Source organism: Aethalodelphis obliquidens, unplaced genomic scaffold (assembly GCF_003676395.1).
Source record: "Aethalodelphis obliquidens isolate GAN/ISIS:26980383/991018 unplaced genomic scaffold, ASM367639v1 scaffold55, whole genome shotgun sequence".
NCBI lineage: Eukaryota > Metazoa > Chordata > Mammalia > Artiodactyla > Delphinidae > Aethalodelphis > Aethalodelphis obliquidens.
The window spans coordinates 11,280,218-11,302,352 of record NW_020837999.1 but is presented as its reverse complement, the minus strand read 5'-3'; the positions used below and the strand labels follow the sequence as shown (position 1 = coordinate 11,302,352).

Sequence of the window (22,135 nt, the reverse complement as noted above, 5' to 3'; positions counted from 1 at the left end):
CCAATGACTAGAACATTCCCTGCAAATAATAGACACCCGTTATTAGTGGAAAGGAAGAAAGGAGGGCAGTAAACAGGCCAGCTGTCACCCTCCCTCTCTTGCATCTCAAACGGCGCCCCCGAAGGTTCTAGCTCAAGAGTATCCACAGAAGACTTTTTCCCCCTACTTTCTTATTTATTGTTTTCTTTCCATCTTTTTTTAAAAAAAATCAAAGTATCGTTGATTTACAATGTTGTGTTAGTTTCAGGTGTACAACAAAGTCATTCAGTTATACATACATTATTTTTTTCAGATTCTTTTCCCTTATAGGTTGTTACTAAATATTGAATAGAGTTCCCTGTGCTATACAGTAGGCTCTTGTTGGTTACCTATTTTATATATAGTAGTGTGTATATCCCACAGAGTCTTGAAAAGAAGCTTCCTGGAGTTTGTCCTCTGCCTTCTTTCAGGAACCAGAGCCCTGGTTCTTCCTCTGCGTTTCTCTTACTCCTACTGACTCAGCACCGTTTGCCAAACACTGCCCTCCCTGGACCGGCTTCCTCAGAGCCTTGTGCCCTTCAGGGAGGGCCCTGTGCAAAGCCTGCCGCTAGGCAGGGTCACCCTAGAACTGCCTTTCTCTCCTCTGCCTCCTGGGATCCCACGGAGAGAGAAGCCTGAGTGGGGAAGGACTGGGGTTATCCGGGCATGCAGCACTTCACTTTCTTCAGGCCTTGATGTCTGCGTGTTGGCCCAGAGCTGAAGGAAGTAGAGTCCCGCCCACCCAGAACAGCCAGCCACCCTGCAAGAGGCCCGTCCCTCTGTGGCCTACTACTGCACTTCTTCCATCTCCCATTCTCTCCCACTGGGCTTTTTGCACGTGTGCCTCACCTCCCTAGAATGGCCTTCCCAACACCCCTTGGCCTGGCCAACTTTTATTTATTTATTTATTTATTTTTTGCGGTACGCAGGCCTCTCACTACCGTGGCCTCTCCCGTTGCGGAGCACAGGCTCCGGACGCGCAGGCTCAGCCGCCATGGCTCACGGGCCCTGCCGCTCCGCGGCATGCGGGATCCTCCCGGACGGGGGCACGAACCCGTGTCCCCTGCATCGGCAGGCGGACTCTCAACCACTGCGCCACCAGGGAAGCCCGGCCTGGCCAACTTTTGCTCGTGTTCAGGAACCCACACAAATGTGGCACTTCCCAGCCACACCCACCTCCTCCGCAGTCTGGGTTAGTCCTCCGCCTTCCCATGAGCTCCTGTGTTCTGCTCTGTCAGCTTTTATCATTCTGCCTTGTGGTATAATCAGCTTCCCCATTTGTGAGCAAGCCTACTGAAAACAAAAGTTCTGGCTCACTTCTTTTGTACCTCCTGTCCTTTACCCAGAACCAGTGGAATGTACGTTTGCTCACTCATTGGTTCATTCCCTAAATACTGGAGCAGGCCCAGTACTTGGTGCTGAAGACACTAGAGCAAAGACAGATGAGATCTCCGTCCTCAAGGAACCTGTATCCTAATGAGGGAGATAGACAAATAATTGTAGATCAGTAGTAAGGTCAAGAAGAAAATAAACAAGGTACTTTGATCAACATCAGCAGGGGGTTCCTGCTTTAGGAAGAGTGATCAGGGCGGGCACAGGAGAAGGAATGAAGGAAAGAATGAATGGGTCAGCTAAAGGAGGCTAAGGCCGGCCCCGAATGTGTAGGGCTCACCCTGTGATTCTAGAAGGCAGCTCACAGAGGATGGAGAAACTCACATTCAAATTCAGATACAGCCTCTAGAAGAAATGCCCAATAAGATCCCCTGCCCTGGAAGACGAGAACAGAATGGCAGGGCAGCCCCTATCGCCAAGGGTGTTCTAGCCTTAAGGAATACAACCCTCTGAGGGGAGATACCTGGGAGTCCAAAGAAAGGAAGTAAGGAAATGAGGCTGCTTTCTGGCTGATCCAGACCAACAAGAGGGTCTCCCTGAGTTCCTGCCTCAGGTGCTGCTGACCTACCCAGACAGCATTGTTGGGGGAGCTCCATCCTGGAGAGGAGGGCTCCTGGGTGAGGACCCTTCTGCTCCCGAGGCACCGTCCTGCCCCATGGGGTTTATGGAACATGCCACACCTACACGCAACAGGTGCAGGTCTCTTTTGTCAGCGGTGGTACTTCCTGGATCTCCGAAGAGCCCAGCCCACACCCAATGGGGATGGCATCTTGTCTGTCCAGTAGAAGGAGAAATGGCCTCCAGTTGTCCTTCCAGGTGTTCTGGGCCCCCTCGTGAGAGCTTTCAAAATGCTAGGCCTACCGCCACCCTGAGTGGGAAGTGAATGCTGACGTATGGCAGATATAAGACTATTTGCAAATAATAAATAATAGCCAACATGAAGTGAGTGCTTACTTACTCCGTGCCAGAGTATAAGTAATATTTATTCACATACACATAATTGTAAGTGCTTCTATACCAGCTTGTTAGATTATACTGAATAAACAAGACCAACTTCGTTTCTCAATCTCACCCAAGGCAGAGTGCATCGGACACTCAGGTAGAATCCTGCCTTCTGGGCCTCTGTGCGTGAGGGATGCGTGGAGCAAGCCTCCAATTGCCATATGCTTAAGGTCCCACATCTTTAAAGTGTGTTCACGGCTTTCCTTAAAAATCGTGGGACTTCCCTGGTGGCACAGTGGCAAGAATTCACCTGCCAATGCAGGGGACACGGATTCGATCCCTGGTCCAGGAAGATCCCACATGCTACGGAGCAACTAAGCCCGTGTGCCACAACTGCTGAGCCTGCACTCTAGAGCCCAAGAGCCACAACTACTGAGCCCATGTGCCACAACTACTGAAGCCCCTGTGCCTAGAGCCCATGCACTGCAACAAAGAGTAGCCCCCGCTCGCCGCAACTAGAGAAAGCCTGAGCGCAGCAACGAAGACCCAATGCAGCCAAAAAATAATTAATTAATTTTTTAAAAATCTATTAAAAAAAATACGACACAAATCAACATACTACAAAAAAAAAAATCTTGAATCTGAAAATTGAGAACACAAACCCCTCCTGGCAGGTAGAGTGAGCACTTGGGAACATGTCTGGTGAGGGGGCTATGCGGTAGTGCACACCTGATTCTCAGTTGCTCATCAGCGTACCCACACACAGGTCACTAGGAAGAGAGTGAGCAGGTGTGCACAAGTTCTCTCTGCCCAGCCCCGCCCGGCACTTTGGGATCCTTGATCTACTTCCTCCTGGCATTTCCTGTGCTGTAAATCTGCACCCTCCCTCCCTCCCTCCCTCCCTTCTTCCCTCCCACATCCCCTGCAGCTATACAGAGTCTGTCTCTGGCCTCCCCAGGTGCTTCCTGAGCTGTCATCTCTGATCAGAACTCTGCTCTCTGTGACCTGGAGCTTCCTTGCCTCTAGATCCTGTCAGTGCTCCAGCACCACTTTGGAAGGGGCTGGGTGGGGCAGGGAGTAGGGTGGGTAGAAACCAGGGAGAGAGGAAATGAAATACAGGAAGAAGAAAGGGAGACAACAAGAAGAGCAAAGAAGAGCAACGAAAAGAAGGAAAGAGAAAAGGAACAGGAAAATGCCTGGGCAGTGGAAAGATGAAAAGGAGCACGGGGGAAGCAAGAACGCTGCAGGGGGCGTGTGGTCTGGGGAGGCCCAGCAAAGCATTGAGCCAGAGACATCGGGGCTGGCGACCAAAAGGAAAAGATGATCACCAGGGACGATCTCAGACTTCTGTACTTGTCCTGGGCTAGTGGGTCTCAAATTTTAATGTAAATAAAAATCACTTGGGATGCTTGTTAAAACACAGATTCCTATACCAGAGTTCTGAGTCTTTACATCTGGGCGGTGTCCTGGAAATCCGTTTTGTCGGTGTTCTTTTTTAACAAACGGCCCAAGAGCTTCTGATGAAGATGTTGGGAAATGCTGTCCCTTGTTGTTAGGGGGGCACCTTGTGGCACAGCAAACTCTGAGGCAGTTACCCTCAGAATTTGACATTTTAAATATTCAGCTTTGGAACTGAACTGCCTTGGACCATGTCTGCAAAAGCTGGGCTCCAGAGATGGGCCGATTCTGCAGGAATCCGGGAGGCTGGCAAAGGCTTCCTGAATGACAGGATTCTCATCTGTGGTGTGGAAGGTTAAGTCAGACAATCTTCAAGGATCCTTTCACCTGGAAGAATCCTTCTATTCTCCTGAAATGTGATGCCCATCCTGGTCCCGCTGACAGATTCTGTTTTCAGAGACCAAAAACCTTGCCCCCAATTCCTTCCTCCTCTATCGATACATGTTAGACTGTAGAAGTGTTTTGCCTGTTAAAAGGCACATTTTAAGAACGAACTTTGTGCTTTATGACCTACTTTGAAGTTGATGTCAGTATGTTAAGTTATATGTGTAATATTTCACACCTCTCTATTTGAGTATCTCTAATTCCTTACAAAGAAGATGATGTATGTTATAAAGTATATGTAAAGTATAGAAGCAAGATCAGGGTGTCAGCAGGTTTGGTTTCTTCTAAAGCCTCTTTCCTTGGCTTGCAGATGGCCACCTTCTCACTGTGTCCTCACATGGCCTTTCCTCTTTGCTGCATGCCTGGTGCCCTTCTGTGTGTCCAAATCTCCTCTTCTTATAAGAACACCAGTCAGGTTGGATTAAGGCCCACCCTAAAGGCCTCATGTTTATTTAATTGCTTCTTTAAAGGCCCTGTCTCCAAATAGAGTCACATTCCAAATATCTCCAAATAAAGGGCTTCAATGTACGCATTTTGAGGGGATACAATTCAGCCCCAAACAGTTCCAATCACCTCAATCACAAAAGCTTAAAGTGGGCAGATGGCTGACCCAAAGGCAGACAGTCCATAGGTTAGTCAGCAGGCCATCAAGTGGCTTGATATGAAAACTCTGTCCAGTGAAGAATAATGGTAATTACGTAGAAAAATCATATTCCTTCTTGAGAACTTGGAGTGGAAAATATAAAAAGAAGCAGGCAGTTGGACATAGGAAGAAGTGCTGAACTGTTGATGGTATATGTCCCCAGGCTCGTCCTTTCCATTTGTCCCATGCCTTGGTGCTCAGCAAAATGTTTGAGATAAGCTCCTTGAGTCCAGCTTTGAAATAAGACTGCTCCTCCCAGCAACTTTTTTTTCTTCAGGCAATATCTGGCATCCTGCCTCATCTCCGGCATGCCTCGTTCCTTGCTTCTAGTTTACTAAAAATTAAAGAGCTCCCCCAGCTACCTTCTATTTGGAGGCACTGAGGAGAACAAGAGTAACTGCAGAGACAATGTGGAATATTACCCAGTGAGATGCAAGCTCTATTCAATGTTCCAGTTACTCTCGCTGTGATGCATATGACCCCAAACTTATGGCAAAAACAAAACAAAACAAAAACATTTGATTATGTCCACATGTTCTGTGGGTCAGGAATTCAGAGAGGGAGAGCTTATCACTGTACAGCAATGTCTGGACTCTCAGCTGGGAAGACTTGAACAAGCAGAACCTTCTGAAGGCTCACTGCTCACATGTCTTGTAGTCGATACTGGCTGTTGGCTGGGACACCTACGTGTCCTCTCCTCGTGGCTGCTTGGACTTCAGTGCAAAGCGCCTGGGTTTTAAGAATGAGATCCCAAGGGAACCAGGCAGGACACTATATCGCCATGTATGATCTAGCCTCACTTCCACTGTGGTCATAAATCCGCCCAAATTCAAGAAAAGGGAACGTAGACCCTGCCCCCCCTCAACAAGAGAAATGGCAAGATCATGTTGTAGGAAGACAGGATATACTGTTGTGGTCATCTTTGGAAAATACAGTCACGACAGCACATCCTCAGACCACAATACTTCATTCACATCCTCCCACCTGCAAACTATACTGATCCCCTCCCCCAAGACCACCAAGTCCCAACTCATCATGACACCAGCTCAAGTCATTTCATTCAGGTCCATGTGTGCGTGCATTCCCCAGATGCAGCAGTTTAGGCTCCACTTCTCCAATCTAAATACCAGAGAATTAGCTTTGGCCCCTACACAGCCAATATGCAATGAGGGGAATCTAACCAATGTGGACACTATTGTGCAAAAGGGGGGAAAACAAGAGGCACACAGCAATCACAGGTCTGTAAGCAATCCTGAAAGCCAGCTGGGCACATGGGGCCAGTTTTTGTTGTGGGTTCAGCTCTGCTGCTTTGTTCTGTGGCTCTTAGCTCTTCCCTTGGGGCTCCTGGTTCTGCCCTTTGAGTCATCATTCCGTTGCAATAAGATTGGCCTGAGTTAGCAGCTGAGTAGTTTTCTCAACAAGCTCCTTGTCTATAGTGATTGAGGGGTCCAAAGTTCTTTCATTTCACACTGTTTGTCACTTTCAATCTAAGCCAATACAATTCTTTTTAAAACTCTGTGAACTTTTGGGTATTGATTTATAATTTACTCCACTAGGCAAAAAGCCACAGCCACAAATGCTTGGAGATAGGTCTTTCTTGACCTTCAGCTCCCTGTGAGGCTGCTGTGGGGCAACACCCTTAAGACTCTTTTAAGCCATATTATTAAACAGAGAAAGAGGCAAGGTTCTAAGAGCTTCTCTGCAGTGAGGGTCATGAATCTTGGAAGAGGAGTGAGGTCGGGAAGCTGAGCCCACCCTTCCATTCAAAGTCAAAAGCCACAAGGAGGGCTGGAAGTGATGCTTCTATGGGCAGAAGTCAAAGTCAAACCCTCTTTGGAGCGAAGTTTCACCAAGTTAGACTATAGGACTCTCTTATTCTGCTCAAGTAGAGGACTAATGAAGATGACCAAGCATGCTAGAAGCCGTGCCACTAGTGAGGATAGATATAGAATTGCAATTGGAGTTGTAGATGAAGAAAACGGTATTGTTATGAATAAAATAATTAATGAAATATTGGTTCCAATAACAAAGATGAGCATACGAGAATCCACCAACAGTGAACAATTTTAAAATACCACTCCACAAGTTGCTTATTTATTAAAAACAGAAAAAAAAATACCTCTAAATGGAGAAATGTGATGGATACCAACTTTACTAAGTGATAAAAGTTTACAGCATCGATGATGGGACTGTCTGCCATCTTACACCTCCTGATATGATGTACTGAAAAGGATACAATATTACATATGCAGTACTCCTGCACCACCCCCCAAATTTAATCTGAATCTAAGCATTAGGAAACAATCAGGTAAATCCAAATTGAGGGACATTTTACAAAACAACTGGCTTGAGCTCTTCAGAATTATCAAGGTGATAAGATAATTTTTTAAAGGTTCAGAAACTGATCTAGATTTTAAAAAAAAAACTGGACAACTAATGGAATGAATGATCTTAATTCTATCCTGGATTGAAAAACAAATTTTTTTTCTTCCAGTTTTATTAAGGTATAATTGACATACAGCACTGTAAAAGTTTAAGGTGTACAGCATAATGATTTGACTTACATATATCATGAAACAATTACCACAATAAGCATGGTGGTCATCCATCATCTCGTATAGATACAGAATTAAAGAAATAAAAATGGCTTGTGTTGTGAACTCAGGATTTACACTCTTAACAACTTTCATATATAACTTACAGCAGTGTTAATTGTGTTTATCATGTTGTACATTACATCCTGAGTACTTATTTATCTTATAACTGGACGTTTGTACCTTTTGACTGCCTTCATCCAATTTCCCCTCACTTCACACCTCACCTCTGGTAACCGCAAATATAATCTCTTTTGCTATGAGTTTGTTTGTCTGTTTGTTGTTCGTTTTTGAAGTATAACTCACCTACAACACTATTAGTTCCTGTTACACAACATGGTGATCTGGTATTTCTGTACATTTCAAAATGATCACCACAGTAAGTCCAGCTATGCTATGTCATCATACAAAGATAACATAGTTATTAACTATATTCCCCACGCTGTATATTTCATACCCATGACTCATTTATTTTGCATCTGGAAGTTTGTACTTCTTAATCTCCCTCACCGTTTTCTTCCCTCCGCCCCACACCTTCCCCTCTGGCAACCACCTGTTTGTTCTCTGTATCTAGAACTCTGTTTCTGTTTTGTTTCGTTTGTTCATTTGTTTTTTAGATTCCACATATAAGTGAAATCATACAATATCTGTCTTTCTCTGTCTGACATTTCATTTAGCATAATACCTGCAGGTCCATCCATGTTGTTGCAAATGGCAAGATTTAATTCTTTTTTATGGCTGAGTAATATTCCAGTGTGTGTGTGTTTGTGTGTGTGTGTGTGTGTGTGTGTTTATCTCATCTGTTGATGGGTGCTTGGGTTGCTTCTATATCTTGGGTATTGTAAATAATGGTACAATGAACATAGGGGTGGATGTATCTTTTCTAAATATTGAGACAATTGAGGATGTTTGAATTTGGTCTGTATAGTAGATAATATGTTTTCAATTGTGAGATTTCCTGAATGTGATACTTTTATGGTTGTCATGTAGGAGGATGTCCTTTTTTTAGAAAACGTGTTAAGATATTTAGAATAATAGTAACTGAATTCTCTGTGAAAAGAAGTCTCAAATGGCTTACCAAAAATATACTTGTGTGAATGTGCATACGTGTGGAAAGAAAGAGATAAAGCAAATGTGGCAAAATGTTAATTGGTAAATCTAGATAAAGGGTAAATGGGCATTCATTGTACTATTCTTGCAAATTTTCTGTAGGTTTGAATTTTTTTAGAAAGGGTTACAGAAAATATTCGCAACTATAAAGAATGAGTAGTATGTACCATGTTAATTATTCATATCAACACTCCCCCAGATATGTTGGGTCATCCTTTCTGCAGGCTGAAGCAAAGCTTTTTACTACCCATTTTTGGCAAGGCTCAGCAAGATGAGGTAACTTTCCCAAGGTCACAAAGAAAAATGTTAAATAAGGTACCAAATAAGCAGAAGCCAGAAAGCCAAAGATTCAGACACCCCCAAATTTCCAAAATTTTCCTACCCACGTGAAAATATCTTCTTCATCCTTGACTAAATAAGAAAATTCACGTAAGGGATTCTGCTTCTTTTTATATCATTAACTAGTGTGTTCAGTAGATTAAAAGATGAGTTCCGGAAGAGAATATATTGATATAAAAATAAATTAATTAAATGAAATTAGGGGTGCTAAGATAATGGAATTCAAGTTGACATTCTCTGGCATTTCTCTTCATTCTTTTGATGTTCGGCCAAGGGAAATGCAAGACAAGGGGTTAGCGCTGCTAGGAATAACTGCCATCAACCACCAAATTAGGGAGTCACTAGAGCAGAACGATTCTCAGATTTCAGTGTCCCTCAGGACACATTTTCCTTTCCTTCGTTTATCACCTGCATGCATCATCTGGTGCAAATCCCAGCAATCCCGCACCTGTGGGTCACTGCTCAGCTCAGGTTCTGTGGACCCGATCTCATGCCTGTGGCAAATCTCACTGTGACTTAAAAGCCTGGGGAGAGTAGCCTAGAGAGGTGGCCTCAGTCAGGACACTGTGGAGCCGAAAGAGTGTTGCGTAGTTCTGTTGAATTAAAAAAAAAAACAACAATCTCTGTATGTGCATGACCTTGAGGAACAGGACTGTTAGAGACAGATAAGATTATTGTACTCCTCTCTCTCTCTCTCAAGTGAACCAAATATTACAATCCCCATTTTGTCTTCCCAGACTCAGGGATCAGGTTTGCGTTTTTTTCTTCTTGCTTCTTTTAGTCAGAGGCGATTACCTTCAAGTTTGCTTTAACAACTCATGGCGTATGTGTGATTTTATGTGTGATACATTAAATAGTAGTTTTAGAAAATCTGTTTTCCAGTTAGCCTAACTAAAATAGCTTGTCGTGGAAGAGATACCAACTGTCCTAGGAAACAGAGGCTGGTATATGCTGAGATTCTTTCACTCCAAGGTCTTGACAACAGTTTACCGCCATCAGAATAAAGATACCAATAGACTCCAGAGCTACCCATATCAGAAACATTCCCTCCTCACAGCTCAAGCTGCAGGGGAAAAGCGAAGAACCTGGAGCCGGAAAGGCAGCACCTGCCCTTGATTATCTCACCAATGAGAAAGAGATTACTCATGGTAACTCAGTTTACATTTTATTTCTCACTCCTTTGACTTCTTGGTCAGTCCTAGACTGCCTGGCTTGCCCGGTATATTCACAGGATTCCTCGCCAAGGAAAACTACATTGCAGGGAGCACAGTGGTACAGTAAGCACTCAGTAGAGGACCTGAAAAGGTGAACTGACAGAGAAATCTGACTGGTAAGAGAGCATGGGACTTGTGTGGCCAACATATGGATGGACAATGCAGAGATGGTAGTTCTCTTTCTGCTTCTGCCTCAGGGAAAAATTTAGGCACAAGATTGACAGAAAGGAATGATCTGGTTGGTCTACTCGTCCCTCCTGATGTCCACACCAACACAGTCAATCCTGTGGTAGCAAAGGAGCTAAAACTAAGTCATAACTGTCCTCATGAAGGGACTTGAACACTCAGTGAACCGTGGAGCCAAGCTCTGCTTAAGGTTCATTGTTGTTTCTTCATCAAGTCAGAGTAAGAGGAAAAATAGAGAAAAGGTTATTTTCTTTATCATTACATCTTAATGTTAAAAATAATTTTATTTTGGTCTCCTACAGTGTGCTAGATAGGCTGGGAGATACAGAAATAAGTGATCCACGTCCCTTCTCCCAAGTTGCTCAGAGTAGAGACGCCTGCGTGAAACCAGGGCAATAAATCAATAAAAAAGGAGAGACGGACAATCCAGAAAAGATAGTAGGCATGAGGCAGCATCCCAGCAAGTATGGGAAGAAAGAGGTCCATACCCAGGAACTAGAGAAGAAACATCTCTTCCACAGTGACAGGAGGAAAAGAGCAGAGGGTGAATAATTATGCAGTGCGGTGTACAGCAAGGTCACCAATGCTTGTAATGGAACTGCTTTGAGCCATGATGGATTTGACACTATCATAGTCTCAGAAGTTTCCAAAATGGATGGCTTATGTTAAGAAAGAAAGAATGAAAGGAAGGAAGAAAGAAAGAAAGAAAAGAAAGAAAGAAAGAAAGACAGAATTTAGAATCATTAGAGTAAGGATTTGGGGGGAAAGTACTTAATTATACTTAGGAGTTGTTTCTTTAAGTAATTCATGCTCTCTAGGTATATTTGTCTTAAGCTTGGTGATTATTACCTCTGAAGTCAAAAATTTTAATAAAAATTCCACTGTTTTTTAAAATACAACTCAATGTTTATATAAAGGATAAGGCAATGAGTTTTTTGTTTGTTTGTTTTAAAAAGTAAACTTTTTATTTTATGATAACTTGTAATTTACAGAACATTTGGAAAGATAATGCAGAGCCCCCCAGATAGCCTATACTGTTTCCTGTAATGCTAATATCTTACATTAGTGTGGTACATTTGTTACAACTTATTAACCAATATTGATACATTATTATTAACTAAAGTCTGTGCTTTATTCAGATTTCCTCTATTTTTACCTAAGGCAATGAGCTATTTAATTTATTCCCAAAATATAAACACAGAGATCAAACCTGGAGAATGAACTAAAGAAATACAAACATCTAGGTCAAATGCTTTCTGTCACGAGATTTACTAATTTAACCGCAATTCAGTAAGTCTTCTAAGCCTGAGTTGTGCATTGGGCCTAAACCCAGTTCTGCGGAAGTCTTGCAAATCTGATGGGACATCAAAACTAGAGTTGGTTTTGCTTGAGAGTCACAAGACTTTGACCAGCTGGTCACAATTATGTTAGCTCTTTAGCTGTTTACTAGCATCAGAATTAGGGTACCAATAGACTCAGTATTGAAAAAACTATCAGTATTAGAAAAATTCCCTCCTCATGGTTCAAGTCGTGGAAGAAAACAACCTGGAGTCAGATAGGCAGAACCTGCCCTTGATTATCTCACCAGTGAGAAAGGGGCTACTCATGGTAACTCAGTTTATGTTTTATTTCTCACTCCTTTGACTTCCTTCTCAGTCCCAGACTACCAGTGAGTTCAGTAACTACCAGTCCCTTCCAGGCATCCTAAAGGGTCTTTGCTCTTTTTAGTTTAACATTTCAGTTCAATTTAAACATCAGCCAGTGTTTGATAAAAAATTTTTAAATGGAGGTATGAAATAGGTTCCCCACTGAGAGCGAATTCTTCTCTTTTCTTCCTCAGATTTTCTGAGTATCAGAAGATCTTTAAAAAATAGATTATTGGGTTTCCCATGAATGATTCTGACCCAACAATTCCATCTCTGGCATCCCCACAACCGTAGTTAGTAGTTAAGTGTCTAGTCAGGAATTTCTCTACCACTGAGCAGATTAGATTTCAAAGAGTTGTTAATAAGTCCATTTGTACATAAGTCTACAGTGAAGCTGCATAGTAACCAATGTGCATATATCAGTACAATAGAGCCCACCTACCTGGGTTCAAATCCCAACTCTGCCGTTTATTACCTGCAACCTGGCTACATAAACTTTCTGTGCCTCAGTTTTCTCATCTTTAAGATGTGGGGTGGGGGAGGAATGATAATAATAGCTCTTTGATGTGAGAATTAAATTCATTCCTACACTTAGAACAGTACCTGACACATTAAAAAGTGTTCAATAATTGTCAACACTGTTAGCTATACAAGCTTAAATTTCTTCAGAGATATTGATGGCTTCAGTTCCAACTCTTCTTCATTTCAGATCTCTTAAAAAGATGTTCTTATTTTATCTTTATTTTCACTGCATATAAAATTTATAAGAGACTAGGTCTTCAACAACTGTGGACATTTACATAAATCTCTCAACAACTATGGACATTTTCATAAAGTTAGGATTCTGATATCTGAACAGTGAAACTATCTTTTTCATAAAACTTAATGGCTATAATATCAAAGTGGTATTAGATACTACAGTTTTTTAGCTCACTCTTTGTGTTTTGCTTTGCCTTTCAAAAAAAGCAAAACCCAGCAAACGCACCTTAAGCCATGACTGATGGCAAAACTATAATGGCCACAGGGGACTGCTGATAACATCTGTTGGTGGGGGCAGAGTTTATATGCATAGCTCTGTATCTATAAAATTAGTAAGTTGAAAGGTCATAGAGGATGTTCTATACTAAAATAAAGAGATGAAAAATACATATTCATCTAAAAAAATATGTAGATTCTGTGTATCACCAGTGTCCAGAGGAGTGCATGGCATAAATAGGTACACAATAAATAGCTGTTGTTGAATGAGGGAATGACAGGTACTTTGGTGAACACTATTTTTATATCATCTCTAGTACTTAAAGCAAACAAAAAGAGGGTAGGATTATTATCTGTACTCTACAGATAAGGAAACTGAAACTCAGGCTGGTTAGATAACCTGAATGCCCAGCTATCCAATTCTGAAAGCTTCCTTCTCCACAATTCCACGCAGCAGGGTGAAAAGTTATTCATCTGAGATATTGTGTGGAGTACTGGAGAGAGAGACTAAGGTCAGATAGCAGAGGACAACTGACTAGAACTTCATTTGAATGATAACTCCAAGACCCCCCTCAGTTCACAGAATGAAACAGAAAAACAAGACACCACATCTGAGCCAGAGTGAGAGGAAGAGCCCAAGTATGCCCACTAATCTGGATGAGATCTGGAAGGACGGACAGGAGAGTAGGGAGCCCAGCCTAGATTCCCAAGTTTCAGAGGAACCAGGAAAGGCAGAGCTTTCTTTGCTTTCCATCAGATTTGTTTCTTTATTAATTAATGGCTTCTTCATTTTCCTGATTATAAAAGAATAGATTTTCATTTTTAAAAATTTCAGGCTATTTAGAAAGATACTTTTAAAATGTAAAAATATTCTCTGATCCCACCACATGGAGTTAACATTGTGCTGTATAACCTTCCAGATTTTTTTCTCTGTGTGATTGTTATAACACTTTTTTAATGCACACAGCAGGACCCCTTTTGAAAGCCCAAGGCTGCACCCCACAGACCTACCCCTGTCTGTCCTAATAGCACAGCAAAAGTTCAAGTTTCTGGCACTCCTAGCCTCAATGTTCATTTGTAACATGAGAAGCTCACCATTGTCTATCAGCCTACCTTTATGTAAAACAAAATTACCTATATCCGTTGGGCTTTAGGGGATGTTTTCTCTTTAAAAATTAAGGTGCCCAGTTCTTATTACAATCCTTCACTGCTGATATCAACACAGAAATTATAAAAAGTGGGCTTCCCTGGTGGCGCAGTGGTTGGGAGTCCGCCTGCCGATGCAGGGGACACAGGTTCGTGCCCTGGTCCGGGAGGATCCCACATGCCGCGGAGCGGCTGGTCCGTGAGCCATGGCCGCTGAGCCTGCGTGTCCGGAGCCTGTGCTCCGCAACAGGAGAGGCCACAACAATGAGAGGCCCGCGTACCGCAAAAAAAAAAAAAAAGAAAGAAAGAAATTATAAAAAGTGAAGCCAAACAATGAATACTTACACTTATTTCAAAATACCATTTTAAATACTCACCTGAAAACACACAACCCATGACTTATTAAATGCACACTGATAAAGTCCTAGTGTAACATTTTAGCTGTTGGAGATCCACCTGGGCTTATCTTTAGATGTAGGGCTTTATATAGTATTCAATAGAAATCAAACCAGTCTTTGGATAAATAAATTGTGTTTTTTTTTTTTTTTTTTACTTTGTTGAAATAAACATGCTTATTGTTTTCTCTGTCTGTCCTCTTTAACTACAGTGTTTTTGTTGAACCACAACAGGTGACCCTTATAAACGTGCTATCACGTCCAGGCAGGAATGGTAAAGCCAGCCGAGGAAGCCGACTGGCTTTAGCAAGATGGCAGCTCCAGGGACAGCACATCGGCCTGAGAGAAACAAGAGGTGAGCAACCTGTTGCATACAGCATCTGATTTCCAAAAGGTGGAACACTTTCTACATTCAGACTGGGTAGGTTTAGATCTCTGATCCACACCTAATTAACTTGTACCTTTAAGTTGGTGTAAAATAGGATAAAAATTTAAGTAAAGAAGTACAGTGGTAGCACGTGTGGTCAGTATTTAGCAGATGTTGGGTATGATGATGATGAAGGAATTTTCCTCCCCTTGTTTTCACTGAGTGTCATATGTACCCAGTACTACAGAAAACACAAAGAGAAAGTTCCTGCCATGTAGTGAGCATTGTCAAATATTGGGTCAAGTACTTTATTTACTTTGTATGATTTAATCCTGACAACAACTTTATATGTATTCTTAAGGTTTTGTTAACCCCATTTCTCAGATAAGAAAACTGAGACGTAGATGAAATTTGTTCAATGCCACAACACCTAAAAAACTCTTTCTCTAGAGAAAAAAGAGAAGGGTGCACATATATTTGTTAAGTGCCTCACTAGCTGTGTATGTACCTAACCTAACATAGGTAAACCAAATTATTCTATCTAAATTTTTATGACACCAAGTGATGGTGAGGGTGTGCACAGTCATTCTCATACAATTGCTAATAACTATCAAAAACATATGTTGTCTATACCTTTTAACCCAACAGGTTTGATAGTAAGAATTTATTTTACATATCTATTGGAACAAATATGCCAAGATGAAAGTACCATGAAATCATTACAAAATTATTTGTAATACCAAAATGTGATAACAAAATAAAAGTCTTTCAGTATGGAAATAAACAAAGTATACTATACAAATAATAAGGTACCATATAGCCTTTAAAGGAATGGGGTAGATAGATAGAAAAGGTATCCAAGATATATATTTTGAGTGGAATTGTAATCCTATATCAGCTCTAAGTTCAAAGGACAGAAAAATCTTTATGAACAGAGACAACCAAGGGTTGCTTCTGAAGGAAAATGAGACTTGATTTTTGTTTCAAATAAAAAATGGAATTATTTTGGCCAGGCTGGGAAAAAGAGGGAGGACCAGGGAAGGCTGTTGTACAGTGGAAAGACCCCTGGTTTTAGAGTTCAAACCTCCAACCTGAGGCAGGCCCTCCTAGACCTTTTACATGGAAGTACCCAGATTGGCAGAGAAAAAAATGCATTCCTGGAGAAAATACAAAGTGGCTACTGGGAAGAGAGATTTCTTTTGAAGTCTCACATTCCCTTCCTTTGATTTTGGCTGATGGACACTATGTTGTTTCATTGAAACTGACAAATTAAGAATGTTGGACTGAATTGAAGAGAGCTGGTACAGCATATCAGGTTCAATGTACAAACAATTTCATTTTTCTTAGAGACGTGGTTTTTCAAGAGCACAGGCTCCCATAATTATATGGACAAAAATAATGGAAACTGAAAACTAAGAATCAAGAGCTGTATTCACAGATAGTTGAATTTATTTGTCATAGCTGATGATTTTTATTTGTTTGTACTTGTTTATACATGTTTTTTTACAAGGTGACTAATTTTTCAAGAAGTGAACTGTGATGGCAGGTCTTTATGTACTCCTCAGGAAGGGCCACTAATTCTCTGATTTGTATTAGGATTCTGTGTAAAACATCATTTGAAAAATAAATTCATGGCTCAAAAAGAAAAGGATTAAAAACCACAGCTTGAGGTACCAGCTAGTAACCTTTAGACGAGATATCTACACCGTGAAAAGGTCACAACAATAAATGGTAGTATCTGGGTTCATTTGAGTCATTTAAGACTCCAAAAGAGCTTATCTCCAAGATGTAACTGAGATTGAAAAGGTACATAGTGCACACTTGCAACAAACCAATGAACCATTGTTACTACTAAACACATTTATTAGTAAAGAACTTGCTAAGTAAATATTCTCACTAAAATGCATAAATGCCCTCATTAAGCCCACATCTAGGAGAGCAGCCTGGGGAAATGGAATAAACAGAGACAGCACTAGAAAGAGAACAGGCTCTGGAATCAGGCAGGCCTGAGTATGATGAGCTATGGGACCTTAGTCCAGTTGCATACACATTTGACACTTAGCTTTCTCAACCACAGAAAACGATAACCACTTCATGGGTCTGCTATAAGCATTTTCCATAATATATTTATAGTGCCTGACACAGAGTAGATGTCAAAAAAATGATAGTTATTATTAGACAACTCACTTAACTCTGAGCCCAGTTTTCATATTTAGAAAAAGAAAGCAATGATTCGTATGGGAGAATAAGTATGAAAAGGATTTGAGCTTTAAAATTATCTAAAGAGGGGCTTCCCTGGTGGCGCAGTGGTTGAGAGTCCGCCTGCCGATGCAGGGGACACGGGTTCGTGCCCCGGTCCGGGAAGAACCCACATGCCGCAGAGCGGCTGAGCCCGTGAGCCATGGCTGCTGAGCCTGTGCGTCCGGAGCCTGTGCTCTGCAACGGGAGAGGCCACAACAGTGAGAGGCCCGTGTACCGCAAAAAAAAAAAAAAAAAATTATCTAAAGAGATAAGATTATTATCAATAATTGGTAGACAGTATATAAAGACATGAAGAATTAACTAATACATGGGTTACAGAAAATGTATGACTTCTATCTCTGAAAATATGGTAGGCTATATACTATACAAATCTTCCCAACAAAAAGCACTTAAAATTGCTGGATCACATATGGCAAGGCTCTGAGATGTATAGCTGACCTTCCATGGAAAGAAGGGAACTCCCCAGAGAATACTGAAGAAAAGAGTATCCTGAGGATAACTTTCATTCTCTTTACCCATGGAAAAACATGAGAACAGGAGACAATTCCTTGAAACGCACAAGGTGGAGGGCTGAATCCAAGACCCCTGCATAAAGCCAGGAACATTGAAATATCCTCAATGAAGGGGAACAAGAAAAATATCTGCCCACCGACAAAGGGGGCATAAAACAATACTTGCCATATTGTCCGGGACTCTTTGGAAAAAAGTCTCCTCTGAGAGTTCATAACCCCAACCTGCCCTCATGTGAATTAGGGGTTCATGTTTACACTATCTGTATAGTCTCAGAAACCCAAGATAAGAAAGGAATATAAAATGATCCTAGGTTATTAACAAAATCAAACTTTTAGCAAATGCCAAAATAAATCATACCTGGAGGGATAGATACTCAACACAGCTTCCACAGAATCCCACAGATAAAGCCAAGTTGAACATGAGCTCAAAAGTGAACACATAAAGAGCATGAGTGACTAAGCCACCATGAGTCAGAGTCAGCAAAAACAAAAGAGCTCAATCTGATTCCGAAGAATTGAGATAATGCAATTATTGGTTAAATTATAAAAATGTTTGTAAATTATTAATAAATTAATGATAACATTTAAAGCGTGAAAAAGTAACTATCAAGAAACAAGCAATTTCAGAAAAATTTAACTCCTAGAAGGGAAAAAATGGTATGATTAAATTTAAAGCTAAAATAAAGAGCAGATTAAACACATCTGCAGAAAGAATTAGTCAACCAAGATAGAGCTGAAGACAAAATCCAGAATTCAGCACAGAGAAAGAGCTTAAAAATATGAAAGAGAGGGCTTCCCTGGTGGCGCAGTGGTTGAGAACCTGCCTGCCAATACAGGAGACACGGGTTCAAGCCCTGGTCTGGGAAGATCCCACATGCCGCAGAGCAACTAGGCCCGTGAGCCACAACTACTGAGCCTGCGCGTCTGGAGCCTGTGCTCTGCAACAAGAGAGGCCGCGATAGTGAGAGGCCCGCGCACCGCGATGAAGAGTGGCCCCTGCTTGCCGCAACTAGAGAAAGCCCTCACAGAGAAATGAAGACCCAACACAGCCAAAAATAAAAAAAAATTAAAAAAAAAAATGAAAGAGAAGGAAAACAACATAATACTAGGATATGAAGTTTCGACATGTGTCCGACAAGATAGAGGACAGAGAGAATGGGGAAGACAGTATCTAATGGATAACGACCAAGGATTTTCCTAGAATTGGTGAAAAGCATGAATCCTCAGCTTCTGGATACACAAAGAATACCAAAGATGAGAGAGAAAAATTGCTTTATAAATTTTACTCAGGTTTTATGTATGTTTTTGGCATGAGAGTCCTGTATAGCTAAGTCATAACCAGAAATAAAAGTCAGTTGTTATTCTTTAAAAATGGAACTTCAGGTATTAGCAGGAGGCAAGATGGAAAGATTTGTGGGGAAAGAAAGGTCTTTTCACCATCCTTCAAAGCAGCTATGAATTTTTCACCATCCGTATAAGCAGCTATGTATTCTTCTATCTCTGTTTTCATTCATTCGTTCATTCAACACATAAACCACTGAGACTCTAATAAGTGCCAGGCACTGTTTTAGGAACTGAGAACATAGCAGTGACCAAGGCAGACAAAATCCCTGCTTTCACAAAACTTCTATTCTACTCTTTGAAACAAACAGTAAATAAATAAACACAGAAGACAAATTCAGAAAGCAATAAGTGCTATAAAGAAAATAAAACAGGATAAAAAACAGAGTTCCAGGGGTTGGGGATCTGTTGTTGTGCTACTTTGGTTACAGTGTTGGGGGAAATTTCCCCAAAGGAGGGAAAGACAGGCTGAAGTCTGAACTCTGAAAAGGATTCGGCAATTTCAGGAAGAGGGAACAGCGAACTCAAAGGCCTTAAGGCTGGAATAAACCTGTTCCTGTTTAAGGAAAAGAAAGAAGGCCAGATTACTGGAGCACAGAGTTCAGGGGCATGTGAGTGACGTGAGCTCAGGGAGAGGCAGGGACAGTTCATGTGGCTTTGTGGGCCATGCCAATGGGTCTATATTTTATTCATAGTACTATTGGAAGCCATTCATGTATTTTTAAGCAGTGAGTGGTGGGATCTGATTTAAATTTGTAGATGATACTTTAGCAGCTTAGTAGAGACTAGATTCCTGATGGGGCAAAAGAGAAAGTAGAGATCAACCCTTATTGGAGTTTCAACCTTTATTGGCGTGATCTAGCAGAGATGGTGAAAGTTGGGACAGGCTGGCAGCAGTGAAGATGGAGAGAAGCAGACAGATTCAGGTTACATCTTGGAGGTAGAATCAACTCGACTTGCTGATGGATTGAATATAGGGAGAGAGGAAATGAGAGGAATCAAAAATATGCCTTGATTCTCAAGGTTTGGGGCTTAGTCATCTTAGTGCGTGGTAGAGTCCATTAGCTGATATGGAGGAAGAATGGGGGGAAAAAGAGTTTAAGTGGAAAAGTTAAGGTGCCTAAGAAAAGTTTGGAATGCTTATTAAACAACCTGGTAGATAGGTCAGAAAGGCAGCTGGATAAACTGCTCTGGAGATCAATGGCATGGTCAGGCAGTTAATGGCACATAGATGGTATCTGAAGACCCAAATTAGATAAGATTACTAAGGAGAAGGTGTTGATAAGAGAAGAGGTGGGGAGGGTGGAAAGAGGGGAACCAAAGGGTGAAGGTGAGAGAGCAGAGGGGAAAGAGGGGAGGGGAGGTTAATATTTAGAGGTCTGATGGAAGGAGCGGGGAGTGGATCCCAAAAATGCAATGAAAAAGAATGGCCAGTGTTTAAGGAGAAAACTCAGTCAATAAATTTACAGAAAGCAAAGGAAGAAAGCTTATCAAGAAAGAGGGACAAATGTGTAGGAAGCTGCCAAAAGGTAAAATAGAATAAGGATAGAATAGTGATCATTGCATTTGGCAAGATGCAGGGTACTGGTGAGTTTGACAAGGGCAGTTCCAGTGCAGTGGGGAGGACAAAGCTTTATTGGAGTTGGCTAAGGAGACACGAGGTGAGGAAATGGACACATGAATTAAAGTCAGTTGTTTTTTTTTTTTCCTGGTGTCTTACCCAAAAGTATATGGGTAATATATGGTAGTTCTATTTTTAGCTTTTTAAGGAACCTCCATACTGTTCTCCATAGTGGCTGTATCAATTTACATTCCCATCAACAGTGTAGGAAGGTTCTCTTTTCTCCACACCCTCTCCAGCATTTATTGTTTGTAGATTTTTTTGATGATGGCCATTCTGACCAGTGTGAGGTGGTATCTCTCTGTAGTTTTGATTGTATTTCTCTAATAATTAATGATGTTGAGCATCTTTTCATGTGCCTCTTGGCCATCTGTATGTCTTCTTTGGAGGAAAGTCTATTTAGGCCTTCTGCCCATTATGACCCAGCAATCCCACTCTTGGGCATATACCCAGAGAAAACCATAATTCCAAAAGATACATGTACCCCAGTGTTCATTGCAGCATTATTTACAATAGCCAGGACATGTAAGCAATGTAAATGTCCATCAACAGAGGAATGGAAAAGAAGATGTGGTACACATCTGCAGTGGAATATTACTCAGCCATAAAAAGGAACGACGTTGTGCCATTTGCAGAGACATGGAGGGACCTAGAGATTGTCATACAGAGTGAAGTAAGTCAGAAAGAGAAAAACAAATATCGTATGTTAACACATATATGTGGAATTTAGAAAAATGGTACAGATGAACCTATTTGCAAAGCAGAAATAGAGACACAGACATAGAGAACAAATGTATGTACACCAAGGGCGGGGGGGAGTGGTGGGATGGACTGGGAGATTGGGACTGATGTATGTACACTATTATGTATGAAGTAGAAGGCTGCTGAGGGCCTACTGTAAAACACAGGGTGGGGGGAAAGAAGGTACAATCTGCTTGCAGGACATAAGTTAACCTTAAAAATGCATTCCAATATACATTTGGTGCAGACAAATACTGTTTGATTCCACTTTTATGAGGTACCTGGAATAGTCAAATTCATAGAGTCAGAAAGTACATTGGTAGATGCCAGGGGCCAGGGGTTGGGAGGGGGAATGGGGAGTTAGTGCTTAATGGAGACAGAGTTTCTGTTTAGGAAGGTGAAAAATTCGGAAGATGGATGATGGTGAGAGTTGCACAACCATGTGAAGGTACTTAATGCCACTGAACTGTACAGTTAACTGTGGTTAAAATAGTATGTTTTATATTCTGTGACTTTTACCACAATAAAAAAAACATTTAGAAAAAGTATATGGGTGGTATACGAGATATGCATTTAAGATGGAAAATAGAGTTTGCATTCTGATGGCCGCAACCCTGTGAGAGGGAGACACTCCACACAGAAGACAGAAAAAGAGTGTTTATAGGGGTCATTGCCTGAGGACCCAGAGCAGCAAGGAGGGGTTGGCCTGTGGGAAGGAAAGGCGGAGGATGGGTGGAGATGACGGTGAGAAGAAGGGAGCTCCTGTTGAATTGCTATTGTATGATCGTGAACTCCTGTGCCTCTCAGGCCAGGGTTGAGAGCTGAACCCCACTGGAGCAGGTTCTCCTT

At 41.6% G+C, this 22,135-nt stretch overlaps 1 long non-coding RNA gene across 1 annotated transcript in view; it reads left to right on the top strand.

Moving 5' to 3' along the window:
• LOC113609242 (uncharacterized) overlaps positions 1 to 22,135 on the top strand; it is a 140,882-nt gene that overhangs the window by 51,472 nt on the left and 67,275 nt on the right. The window contains exon 2 of the long non-coding RNA XR_003428566.1: positions 14,677 to 14,797. This is a non-coding gene — a long non-coding RNA (uncharacterized LOC113609242). The remainder of the gene's footprint in view (positions 1 to 14,676; positions 14,798 to 22,135) is intronic.